Source organism: Equus asinus, chromosome 1, assembly GCF_041296235.1.
Source record: "Equus asinus isolate D_3611 breed Donkey chromosome 1, EquAss-T2T_v2, whole genome shotgun sequence".
Taxonomy (NCBI): domain Eukaryota; kingdom Metazoa; phylum Chordata; class Mammalia; order Perissodactyla; family Equidae; genus Equus; species Equus asinus.
Genome location: NC_091790.1, coordinates 107,258,789 through 107,272,511, shown reverse-complemented (window position 1 = coordinate 107,272,511; position 13,723 = coordinate 107,258,789). Strand labels below are relative to the sequence as shown.

Here is a 13,723-nt window from a genome sequence, read left to right as displayed (position 1 = left end):
AAACTCTTCTACCATTATAAAGTTGCCTTTTCCTTGATTCAGCACTTGCTTGGTTGTTGTAAACATCTGTCTATTTTCCAGACTTCTGACAAATTTGATTCTGACAATTGCTGCTTAATTTTTCAATGCGTCTGTGGAGGAACAGGTCATTGGAGCTGCCTAGTCCACATTTTCACTAACGTCATTTCAAACATTCTTCTTGTGGCGCACAGCACTAGTTCAGGCTAACACTAAAAGAATATTATTCACACTTGTGAACATGCTCAATACATTTTGATCTATAATTGAGTATCTACTATCAGAGCAACTTCCTGCTATTAATAACCACAATGCTGGATTAAGTTTGAAAAGGCAACAGTTGCATCCGAGAGTACCCAAAGCAGCTAGGTGAGAGTTTAGATATCTCATCTTGGATAGCCTAGTGGAGGTTTTTGTCACTGGCAGACATGCTATAAAACTTAATAAAGAATGAAATAATTTAAAATGTAATCCCAGGAATGCAAAAAGTAGCGAAAAGCAAAGTAAAATACAAATATATGGACAAATCTAAATGAATATTGTCTATATAAAATGAAATAATATTTTGTCGGGTTTTAAAATAATTAAATAGAATCAAAATACACAACAGGGCATGACCTGATGGTGTAGTGGTTAAGTTCATACGTTCCACTTCAGCGGCCTGGGGTTCACCAGTTTGGATCCCGGATGTGGACCTATGCACTGCTTGTCAAGCCATGCTGTGGTAGGCGTCCCCCATATAAAGTAAAGGAAGATGGGCATGGATGTTAGCTTGGGGCCAGGCTTCCTCAGCAAAAACAGGGGGTTGGCAGCACATGTTAGCTCAGGGCTAATCTTCCCCAGGAAAAAAAATACACAACAGTTGCACAAAAATCAGGAGTTAGGTAAATGAAATTAAAGTGTTCTAAAGTCTTTGCTTTGTCCAGAAACTAGAAAAAGTATTAATTTATAGTAGATTCTAATAAGTCAAAGATTCATTTTATAATGAAAAAGACACAGTAAGAAAAATATACACAACACATATATCTGACATAAAAATCAGATCTACACTATAGAAAAACCTAGAAATTGTCAGGAATCAGAAGCGGCCACCCCAAAATGTGTCTCTTCGGCTTGATAATTTTTAAGCACAAAAGACTCTGAAAGAAACTTTGACCTCCCCCTCAACTGTCTAAAAGAATTTACAATAGACAGGTCTGTTCCAGGAAGGGGCTAATACCAGAGGATAACTGTAATATAATGTAAAACGTGTCTCTCAGGTCACACTGTCTGTAGTTGGCCCATTGACATTTCCATCTCCATGTAAATTGCCTTCCACCCAAATCCTCCTTTGTCTTTAGCTGAAGATGACATTTAAGCTGGCAGCTCTGCCATTTTGGCAAGTTGCCCAGTTTCCTGGGTTTCCTCCATATATGCATGTTACAAAGCTCTGTTTGATTTTCTCCTACTACTCAGTCTCATGTCAGTTTAATTCATAGCCCAGCCAGAAGGACCTAGAGAGGGTAGAGGATTTCTTCTCCCCTACAAAATAAATAAGAAAAAGACAGATAATTTAAAAATGGGCAAAAGACTTGAACAGGCATTTCACAAAAAAGAATATTCAAATGACACACGCACATATGAAAAGGTGTTAAGCTCTTTTTGTCATCCAGGGAGTGCATATTAGAGCTAATGTGATAGCCCTTCATATGCATCAGAATGTATAACATTATAAAAAAACCTCCATGCTGTTTTCCATAGTGGCTGCACCATTTTACATTCCCCCCAACAGTGTACAATGACTCAACATTTCTCTACATCCTTGCCAACATTTGTTATCTTTTGTTAATATCCATCCTAATGGTGTGAGGTGATATCTCATGGTGTTTTTGATTTGCATTTCTCTGATGATTAGTAATGTTAAGCACCTTTTCATATATCTTTTGACAATTGTATGTCTTCTTTGGAGAAATGTCTATTCAAGTCTTTTGCCCAGTTTTTAATGGGGTTGTTATTATTTTTCTTGCTAAAGAGCTGTAGGAATTGCTTCCATTTTTTTGGAAATTAACACCTTATCAAATACGTGGTTTGCAAATATTTTCTTCCATTTTCAGGTTAACTTTTCACTCTGCTGATTTTTTCCTTTACTGTGAAGAAACTTCTTAGTTTTACGTAGTCCCACTTGTCTATGTCTACATTTGTTTCCTGTGCTTTTGGTGTCATATCCACATATCCATGAAATCTTTGCAAAGACTAATGTCACGAAGCTTTCCCCATTTTCCTATAGGAGTTTGACAGTTTCAGGCCTTATGTTTAAGTCTTTAATCCATTCTGAGTTGATTTTTGTGTACGTTGTAAGATAGATGTCCATTTTCATCCTTTTACATGTCAATATCCAGTTTCCCAACACTATTTTTGAAGAGACTATTATTTTCCCATTGTGTATGTTTAGCACCCTTGCTGAAGATCAGATGCCTGTATACGTGTGGGTTTATTTCTGGGTTCTTCATTTTGTTCCATTGGTCTATATGTCTGTCTCTAGGACACCATCATAGTGTTTTGACTACAGTGACTTTAAAATCACAAAGTGTGATGTCCCCAGCTTTGTTCTTCCTTCCTAAGGTTGCTTTCACTATTCTAGGTCTTTTGTTCTTCCATATGAATTTTAGGGGTTTTTTTTATTTCTGTAAAAAATGCCATTGGAATTTTGACAGGAATAGCATTGAATATGTAGATTGCTTTGGGTAGTATGGGCATTTTAATAGTATTGTCTTCCAATCCATTAATGCAAGTTGTCTTTCCATTTGTGTTTTCTTTAATTTCTTTCATCAGAATATTGTAGTTTTTAGTGTACAAATCTTTCACCTCCTTGGTTGGATTTATTTCTAAATACTTTATTGTTTTTGATGCTATTGTAAATAAGATTGTTTTCCTAATTTCCCTTTTGGGTAGTTCATTGGAAATTCAACTTATTTTTGTATGTTGATTTTGTATAATGCAACATACTTGGATTCATTTATTAGTTCTAACAGGTGTGTGCGTGCGTGCGTGTGTGTGTAATCTTCAGGGTTTTCTATATATAAGACCACGTCATCTGCAAATGGAGACATCTTTACTTCTCCCTTTCCAATTTGGATGCCATTTACTTCTTTTTCTTGCCTAATTGCTCTAGCTAGGACTGAGAGTGGGCACCCTTACCTGGTTCCTGATATTAGAGGAAAAGTTTTCAGTTTTTCACCATTAGTATGATGTTAGCTGTGGGAAAAGTTTTCAGTTTTTCACCATTAGTATGATGTTAGCTGTGGGCTTGTCATATATAGCAGTTGTCATGTTGAGGTACATTCTTTCTGTTTCTAATTTGCTGAGAGTTTTTATCATAACAGATGTTCAATTTTATCAAATGAATTTCTGCATCTACTAAGATGATCATACAATTTTTCTCCTTCATCCTGTTAATGTGCTATATCATATTTATTGATTTGTGTATGTCAAACCATCTTGGCATCCCAGGAATAAATTCCATTTGATCATGGTGTATGATCCTTATAACGTGCTGTTGAATTCTGTTTGCTAGAATTTTTGTTACAGATTTCTGCATCTAGAAGTTTTTCACATACTTTTGCATTTACGTTCATCAAAGATATCAACGTGGAATTTTCTTTTCTTGTAGAGTCTTTTTCTAGTTTTGGTATCAGCATAATGCAGGCCTTGTACAATGAGTTTGGAAGTGTTGCCTCCTGTTCAACTTTTTGGAAGCCTTTGAGAAGGACTGGTGTTAATTCTTCACTGGTAAATTTACCAGTGAAGCCATCTGGTCCTCGACTTTTCTTTGTTGGGAGGTTTTTGATTACCGATTTGATTTCCTTACTTGTTACGGGTCTGTTCATATTTTCTATTTCTTCTACAATATGATCCAGAAATTTCACTCCTGGGTAAATGTCCAAAAGAATTGAAATCAGGATCTCAAAGAGATATCTGCACTGCCACACTTATTACAGCATGATTCACAATAGTCAAGATTTGGCAACAACCCACATTTCCAACTACAGACAAATGGATAAAGTGTGGTATATGCATACAATAGAAAGTTATTTGGCCTTAAAAGAGAAGGAAATCCCACCATTTGTGACACCACGGATGGACCTGGAAAACATTATGAATTTTTTTAAGCATTTAAAAAGTAAAAGTGGGTGGCCCCGTGGCTAAGTGGTTAAGTTCGTGTGCTCCACTTCACTGGCCCAGGGTTTCACTGGTTCAGATCTTGGGCAAGGATCTAGCACCACTCATCAAGCCATGCTGAAGCGGTGTCCCACACAGCACAACCAGAAGGACGTACAACTAGAACATATACAACTATGTACTGGGGGGCTTTGTGGAGAAGAAGGAAAAAAAGATTGGCAAGAGATGTTAGCTCAGGGCCAAACTTTAAAAAAAAAAAAGTAAAAGTGAATATTATCTATACCACTACATTTTCATCAAAATTCATTTTTCATTTTAATTGTCCTTTTATAGAAGTAATAATTGCTTTCACTAAAGCAAAAGCTAAAGTGCTAATCTATGCACTTCTGGCCTTTCAAATTTAATTGGGTGACAAATGATTGCATGATCTAGTTCTAATTGCTTAAAAGGCATGTGATAGCTCAGTTGCACAACCAGAGACATCTTCTTAACCTGACATTGCTTCATTTGATTGAATCATCAGTTTTCTTACAGGGCCACCCAGTGGTGTAGTGGTTAAGTTTGCATGCCCTGCTTCAGCAGCCCAGGGTTTGCCAGTTAGGATCCTGGGCATGGACCTATGCAGCGCTGATCAAGCCATGCTGTGGCAGACATCCCCCATATAAAGTAGAGGCAGATGGGCATGGATGTTAGCTCAGGGCCAATCTTCTTCAGCACAAAGGGGAGGATTGGTGGCAGATGTTAGCTCAGGGCTAATCTTCTTCAAAAAAACCCCCACAAAATGGCATCTGTCTTGTCTAGACAATTCCTTGGGATTTCTGGAATGTAAAATTCAGGGAAAAAACTTCTTCCACACCACATGGGCAGCTGTGGGACCTCAGAGCCTGAACCTGAGTGGGCAGAGAAGTTTGCAATTTCAGGTGCTGGGCCTGGGGACATCTAAGGTGAGGAATGGGTCAGGCTGCATTCGGAGATGGGGCAAAGGCAACCCACAGTTGCTGTGGCACCTCTTACCTGCTTGTGGCCCTCTCATGCCAACCATTCAACCACATGAGGGACAAACACGGAAGGCCAGCCCAGCTTGAGGCTCAAACAGGGTTGGGGTGAGGAACCAGAGATATCACATTGCCATGGAAAATATTATGCCTGGAATTAAGTCAGTCACAGAAAAACAAATACTGCATGATTCCACTTACTTGAAGTATCTAGAATAGCCAAATTAATAGATGCAGAGAATAGAATGGTGGTAGCAGGGGGACGGGGAGGGGAAAATGAAGAATTTTTCAATGGTTAAAGAGTTACAGTTATATACAAAATGAATAAGTTCTAGAGATCTGCTGTACAACATTGTGCACGTGGTTAGCAATAGGACGTTGTGCACTTAAAAGCTTGTTAGGAAGGCAGCTCTCATGCTATGTGCTCTTAGCACCAAAAAAAGCAAAGGGACACAAGAAATCTTTTGATGGTGATGGTTATGTTTACTACCTTGTTTGTGGCGATGGTATCATGGGTGTATGCATATGTCCAAACTCATTAAAACGCATACATTAAACATTTGCAACTTTTTGTATATTCCGTTTGTCTCAATAAAGTTGAAAACAAAAAACAAACACAAAAGATGAACACAAAACAAAACTGGGAATATCACGTGTTGACAAAGTTGTGGAGCAACTGGAATTTTCATTCACTGCCAGTAGGTTGTAAATTGGTAAATCAAAATACTATTTGGCAGTGTCTACTAACACTGAATACATGCATATCCTGTGACACAGTAATATTACTCCCAGGTATATACAATAGTTCCCCCTTATCTACAGTTTGCTCCCCATAGTTTCAGTTATCTGTGATCAACTGCAGCCTGAAAATATAGAATAAGCTATTTAGAGACCACAGTCACATAGCTTTTATTACAGTATATTGTTACAATTGCTCTATTTCATTGCTATTATTGTTAAGCTCTTACTGTGCCTAATTTATAAATTAAACCTTATCATAGGTAAAAACATAGTATATATAGGGTTCAGTACTATCTGTGGTTTCAGCCATCCCCTGGGGTCTTGGAACGTATCCCCCACACACAAGGTACCACTGTGCCAAAATCAGATGTGTAACTACATCTATCAATAGACAGGGACCAGAATATTCATAGCAGCATCAACTGTAGTCACTCCAAACTTTAAACAACCTCATGCCAAGCAATATTAGAACAGACAAAGAAATTTTGGGATTATATACAAAAATGAAAATGAATAAACTACTACTACATTCTTCAATATGGATCAATCTTACAAATATATTACTGAGTGAAAAGAGCCACATAAGAGTACATAGTATGTGCGTCCACTTATCAGCATTGAAAAACAGGCAAAACTAATTCTGGTGGTAAAATTCAGAAAAGTGGCTATTTGTGTGTAGGAGTGCATCTACTAAGACCAAGCATGAGGAGAGATTCTATATTGCTGGCAAACGTTTAAAGTCCTGGTTTAGATAGTTACATGAGTTCATTAACTTTGTTATCAAGATATACACTCATGATTATCACACTTCTTTTGTACATGTCATCCTTTTAAAAATTTTCACACTCGTCAATTCAGAAAATTTTAAAAAGTGCATTTTACCAATTTTGGCGAGGGCGCAGGGAAAGGGTTGGGGTAGGAGTGTAAATTGTAACAGCTACTTGGAAGAGCAAATGGAGAGAATCTACTACTAGGATTCAAAATGTGCATCCTGTAGGCAGCACTTTCGCTTGTTGGTATCTCTACCCTAGAGAACACCTGGATATAAGTACAAAAGGGGACATATACTTATGTTGAAGGTAGCACTGCTTCTTTTAAAAAAACAAAAGAAACAAATTACATGTCCAAGGGTAGGGGAATCATAAATTTTACCTAATATTCTGAGGACTACCACACAGTATTTTAAAAGAAGGGGGTACTTTATACATAGACGTGGAAAGATGTCAAGGATATAATGTCGACTGGCCAAAAAAACATCTACACATATGTAAATACATAGGAAATAGGAGTCATCAAATAGGGACTGGGTTTGTAATTAGCGCCTGAAAAGGATTTTAGCCTAATTTGTAATCTTTAAATTTATGGTTATGTGTAATTTAAAATTAATAATAGCAGTCGGCCCACCTTTAGAAGAATATCCAAGGAGTCAGCAACACTGATTGCCCCTAATAGACGAACTGACTGCCTGAGGAACTGGAAGCAAAAGGAGAATTTTCACCGTATAACCCTCTATACCTTTAAATATTTGAAGGATACAAATGTAGCATCTATTGGTAAAAAGTTTAATTAAAATTTAAAGGTAATGAATTAAAATAATAATTAAAAGATGCCCAATCTCGTGGGAAAACACACAAATAAAATGAAATTTGACTATTAAGATGGAGGTGTTACTTATGCAAGAGGAGCACAGAGAAAGGGTCTCCTAAATAGGTTTCGGGAACTTGAGATTTCAAAGTGGAAGTCACGCTTTAACAGAGAAATGGAATGTCCTACTTTTTCATTCCTGGAGAGCTCAGTGCGAGGTGCCCGGGGGCCCTGAAATCCAGTTCTGTGATTATTTTCCACGAGCTGAAGCCTAAATCTCCACGAAAAGACTGGAGAAAAGCGGATGCAGTAGAAATGCTCGAGGAGGAAACGACGCCTAACAAAACGCTGGGCAACAAGACTCCGAAAAGCGCAACCGGCTCTACGCTCTCAAACCCCGGAATCCAGATTTCCACACTTTCCTCCCGCCCTCTCCCGCCTTCGCGCGTCGCTTACTGGGCAGGAGATGACTGACAGATCCAAAAACCAATCGCTGGCTCTGCTACGGGGCACTCAGGCCCCCAGCTCGGTCTTTGGTCCCTCGGGCGAGATGCGGACTCTGTGCGTCGACGTCAGCGTGCTGACGTCACGGGCCGGGGACTCGAGTTGGTCCGGGGGCGACTGGCTCCGGGCGGAGGGCTGCGCGTCGCCTGCCGGGCTCGGTCCCTGGGCCCAGGTTCCGCCCCGCCGAGCCCCGCCCCTCCGCCCGCCAGAGGCCCCGCGGGCGTGACCACGGAGCCGCTGGCCCTGGGGCGGCCGGCCCGGAACCGCCCGACCAGGTAGGCTGGGTCGCTCGCCACCCTATTTGACAGATTGGAAAACTGAGTCACCCGGGGTCATGCCTTCCCCCGGGGCTCAGAGGAGGCCGCGAACGGAGGCCAGAGCGGGGGCGTCTGCTTCTGTTTGCTCAGCCCTGCACTGTCGTCCGGGGAGGAGGAGGGGCTAGGCAGGCTGTTTATATAAAGGATACAGAAGTGAAGTTGCAGAATGCCCAGCCCCACCGCCTCCAGGGCTTGCTGGGATTCAGGGGACGGATGCAGGTAGTGAGGTCTTCATTCCTTCGCCTCGAGGAGTCCTCGGTGGGGTCCAGCGCCGTGCTGGCGCCGTGGGCCCTCCAGAGTGACCAAGAATGGTGGATGCGGGATGCGTGGGTTATACAGACAAGGTCGGCTGCTGGCCTCTTATTCCTTAAGAAAAGCTGTGTTCAAAACAAAACAAAATTTAAAAAGCGCAAGCCAGGGGGGTTGTGGTTGTGATTTCAGTTTGCTGCCTTGCCCACTCATGGGGCCATGTTTTGAAATCTCAGCATGCTGAATTATGGTTTGGAATTAAAAGGTGATCTTTTTCTCTTTTAGTTCGAACATGGGTTAACATAGTGGAACTTATCTTACCATTTCCTTAATGTGCCGATTTCACCATGTCATTTGTCTTCTATTTCACAGATGAAATCACTGAATTCATCATTTGACTCGGTAATAATTTGGATAAGTTTAGCAAGGTAACAGAGTAACAGGTTTAACCTCAAATATACTGGAATTAGTTCAGTTTATCTCAGAATTCTGAGAATGGTTCTGGAAGATAATTCCCATCTATAGTCCATCTCCCCATACACCTGCTCTTTCTAGAAGCAGGGTCTCACAAACAAAACAGCTTTATTTATGGATTCTAATAACATGGGGCATAATTCATGCTCAGGAAGGAAAATGTGTACTGTGCAATATATGCACATATATATGATATTTTGTACTGTCATGAAAAATCCGTTCTCTTTAAATCTTGCTATCTCAAACATTGGCCTTTTAAGACTGCATTATTGCATAAAACTGCATTAAAGAAATGAAATTAAAGCCACTTCAGGGGACATTTCCTTCCTTATGTTCAGTGAAGGATGGTAATTATTATCATTTGAATTTGCTCTTTGGACAAGTTTATCTGATGAGTGCCTCATCCCTGCTACACTTTGTTTTAGGTGTTGAGGATTGAGTGCTGAAAAATTTAGATAAGGTTCCTGCTCTCAGAGACCTTACATTTTGGTGGAGATACAATAAACATGTAAACAAAAATGACAATTTTAGATAATGATGAACGCTAGAAAAATAGTACAGAGTAAGAGGCTAGAGGGTGATTGGGATGTAGGTGGAAATTGAGATGTGGTGGTCATGGAAGACTTCCTTGAGGAAGTGACAGTTTGGGTGAGACGTTCAGAATGAGTCAGCTGTGGGAAGATCTGCCGGAAGTTTCCCTGCAGACATAACAGTGCAGAGGAGCTAAAGCAAAAATGAGCTTGGCCTGCTCCAGGGATGGAAGCGAAGCTGTGTGGCTGGAGTGGAGTGAACCTAGGGGAGACTGAGGTCCCCAACAGAGGTGGAAGATGACACCCGAGAGGTGGGCAGGAGCAGGGTTGTCTGAACCCCGCCTGTGTAAGAATTGCAGGGGGGGAAGGCAATAGGATTTGTGTACTGCCAAAGCCCTGTTTATTTTCTTTAGTGGCACTCGTAGACTCTGACCAGCTCTGCTTTATTTTCATTATGAAATCAGTGCAGTAATTCATTATATACTTTTTCGCCAATGGTCCTCTTTCTTAATGGAAAGATGTCTTCTTCCCTCAAGCACTGTGTCCCCCATGCTGTTTCTTTCCTGTTCGTTGTTATTGTGTGCAGGACTCTAAGCCTCTGCTTACCTTCAACTTCCTGCTTTTATCCTTCCTGCTCCCAACCATGAGTCCTCTCCAGTATTATCTTTATGTGCTCCCCCTTGGGGAAAGGACTGGTGGTCAGTGCTTGCTCTTCTCCAAGCTCAGTTCTAGGAAACTGCATTGTCAAGTGTCAAGTGGATGACCTTTTTCCGTTAGAACTTTTATTACTGACTAGAGACTTAAAGTCTGCCTTTATGTAGTGCTTACAGTGTGCCAGATGCATTACATACATTCTCATCCTTCCAACATCTTGCAAAGGTAAATATTATCCCTTCTAGATCAAAAAGGAAACTTACACGTAAGGCCACCCAGTTAGTACTGAGGGAGCCTAGATTTGAACATGCCAATAGCCTGCCCCAAAGCCTGATTCACTGCTTTCCTGAGTATATATACAACAGCAGCTACAGATCTCTGTCGTTGGAAATTATATTTTATGAAATAGCCTTGTAGAGATCGTGATTCAGTCCTCTCAGTTTAAAGCTGGGGCTGTCGAGGCCATAAATGTTCAGTGATTAAGACATAACTGGCACCAAATTCTCACCCTGTGGATTCTCAGCTTAGTGTTTTTTCTGCTGTACTTACTTCATGAAGGTTTCATCACGAAGGGTTTCCATACATATAAAAATATAATATTTCAACATCATGAATTTACTGTCCATAAAGTCATACAAGGTAATTTTAAAAGATGAAACAGTGCTGCTTCTTGGGCCAAAATAGTCCTTTGCTATATTTCCTTCCCTTTTCTCAGGAATGAGCAACTGTAAACTTTCTGGATGAATCTTTGGTTTCTGTTAGTAGAAAGTGGCATCAAAATAACTATAAAATTGGTTTTAATTTCACACATCTTTGAAAGGGAGTTTAAAATTTGTTACTGTTTTCCCAGCTTTAACCTTATGCTTACGAATGAATATTGCCTAGAGTTTGCTAGTTCATAGTTTCTGTTGGCAAGTGGAGTTTCTTTCTATGATTGAGGAAGTCCCTGTGTCAGTTCAGGGATATAACTTCTCTTTCTTAGTAATATATTATCATTTTAAAAAATAGGTAAAAATCACTTTATAAATTATATGGTTGAAAAGTGGGTTACTATGTTCCTACAATTTAAAGATACCCATTGTTTATTTCTAAGGCTTGCTTATTTTATTAATTATGATTGGGATGTGGTAGATAAATAACAGTAAACTAAAAAATAGTTTACTTTCTGGTGGCTTTTTGATTTTCCTGTAACTTTATAGAAATTGTCTTTTTTCATTAGTCAAATTAGAGTAATGTTAATGGAATTAACACCTTCTTTCTTAAATGTTGGAAGATATTTCACTTTAGGCAAAGGAGAGCTTTTGCTCTTTAAGCCATCTGCTGGATACTTTGACCAAATATCTCTGTTCTTTAAGATTGTTCATGCCCTGATGTGCATGTTCTGAAGATCCAGGTGGTTGTGATTTGGCCTCAAATTATAGTCCCATCCTTCCACCGTGAACCCAGTGTCCCAGACTGGACTCCTGCCTTTCCAGCTTCAGTGCCTCTGCCTGTGCTCTGCCTGCGGCCTGGAGTGCCTAGTGGGTGGACACATCCAGCCAGCCAAAGTTCCCCCTGCCCCTCTCTGTCGGTCTGTGCTGCTTCCTCAATGAGATCGTTCCTCTGCCTCTTTAATGGAAGTGTTCTCTTTCACGGTACTTTTGGGAGTCTTTCTCTGTGCCGCAGTTTACCAATCTTGATATCTTTGGTAGTGCACTGTTTTGTATATGGGTGTTCAAGTATGTGTTGGCCTGAACTTAAAAGAGACTTAATAGTTATGTTATCCATGCAGAGTTTTTTGTAGATTGTAGAGCTGTTTAGTTTTGTTGGTGCTTTTATTGCCTCGTCTTTGAGAGAAGCACTGTTATGCTTTTCTTGGCTTTGATTCAACAGAACCTCTTTCCTGTTTCAGTTAAGGGCCTGACTTCTACCTTTACCAATGGGTCCCTTGAGAGGAACTCAAATCTTTGGGTTGTAAATGTTAAAGGCACATGGTTGCAAATAAAAACCATCGTTCTCTGTGTTTATAGTATAGGAAAAAATAACAGCAATTGCACTTTTTAATGTTAAAGATGAGAAAACTGAGGCCCAGAGAGACTAGCCCGGGGCCGCTGCAGTCCTGGGCCGGGAAGCCTGCTCCGTACTCGGTTCACAGCAGCAGGGCCCCGTGCAGGCCGTCACTGGGTCCCATGTCCTGTATCAGCACTCCTGGCATCCTCTGAAGAGTGGGTCAGCCCGGCTCGGGCCTTCCGGATGGTTTCGCTTGCTTTGCTTGTGAGTGAACCTGAATCTGGAAGATACCTCTTGTCGTGACTCAGTGAAAGCAGGCCCTCTCACCAAGGATCGCTGACTCAGCTGTTTAAGCCTGCAGGATCTTCCGGGGCAGGCACTGGGGGGTATGGGGTTTGGTAGCCTCTTTAGTTTAAAACCTTTCTCTTCTACTTCCCCTCTTATCACTGTTTTCCAGAAAATATCTTGGGACTAGTGGGCATCCTCCGTATATTAAACTTGGAGTTTGGAGGAATTTGGTCTAGTACCTTCTAAGATGTGGTAATCAGAGGTTTCCGTGTCCCATATTATCCAGGACTGTATGCTTTTCAAATATTGCACATTATTGCTTGCCAAAGTATATTCTGGTTTGCTTTTTGTTTCAGGAAAACATATTCTCGTAACTATTTTTTTGAGTTAATCACTTGCTTGCTGAGTTAATGATGTGGAACCAGATAATTTCAAGTACATTTTCCTATCTGTATGGTTCATTAAATTTATGAAAGGCAGCACAAGGAGCTCTTTGAGCTATTAGAAGTTTCTCCAACTGAGGAGCACCAGCCAGGACTTGCTTCTGTTATTGTTGATAATAACTGACACTTACAGAAGGCTTCCTCTGTGTCAGTTGCAGTCCTCAATGCTTTATATCAGGGTTTCTCATCCTAGCCCTGTTGACGTTTTGGGCTAGATAATTCTTTATCATGGGGGCTGTCCTGTGCATTTAGGATGTTTAGCACTATCCCTGGGCTCTACCCACTAGATGCCCATGGCACCTTCCCTAGTTCTGACAACCAAAAATGTCTCCAAACATTGCCAGATGTCCTGAGTGGGGTAGCAGTTGGGGGCTAGAATCCTTCCCGCCAGCGCCTGACACCTTGAGAACCACCGCTTTATATAACGTAATGTATTCCTTGCTACAGCCCTCTTAGGTAGGTTTTGTTACTGTTATCACTTCACAGAAGGAGAAGCGGAGGCCTAGAGAGGTTGAGTAACGTAAGGTTATACTGGATGTGAAACCATGCAGTGCTCTTTGCAAACCCTGGCCCAGCAGAGCCTGCTCAGACTAGGCACTGACTGTCAGGGGTCCAAAGACCCATGTGAACCAGGAGACAAAGCAAATGCCGAAAGGGACCAGGTAGGGCTGTAAGTAAGTCGTAAGGCAGCTGGGTGACCTGGGGAGTTTTGCCAGAATTCCCTATTTTTCAAGAGAAGCTAGAAATATGGATTTTATTTGTGTGAAAAACTCTCATCT

At 40.8% G+C, this 13,723-nt stretch overlaps 1 protein-coding gene and 1 long non-coding RNA gene across 6 annotated transcripts in view; one reads left to right on the top strand and one right to left on the bottom strand.

The window, feature by feature from the left end:
* LOC106825219 (uncharacterized) overlaps nucleotides 1–7,933 on the bottom strand; it is a 187,926-nt gene extending 179,993 nt beyond the window's left edge. The window contains exon 1 of the long non-coding RNA XR_011501830.1: nucleotides 7,686–7,933. This is a non-coding gene — a long non-coding RNA (uncharacterized lncRNA). The remainder of the gene's footprint in view (nucleotides 1–7,685) is intronic.
* A 63-nt stretch (nucleotides 7,934–7,996) lies between these two features.
* STARD3NL (STARD3 N-terminal like) overlaps nucleotides 7,997–13,723 on the top strand; it is a 51,000-nt gene continuing 45,273 nt past the window's right edge. Inside the window, exon 1 of one of the 5 annotated variants that reach the window (XM_014831870.3) lies at nucleotides 7,997–8,275. The gene's annotated coding sequence lies outside the window, so the exon portion shown is untranslated. Of the gene's footprint in view, nucleotides 8,276–8,469; nucleotides 8,662–9,722; nucleotides 9,882–13,723 lie in introns of those variants that run through there. The other 4 variants (XM_070504552.1, XM_070504542.1, XM_070504543.1 and 1 more) reach the window with 4 other exon arrangements.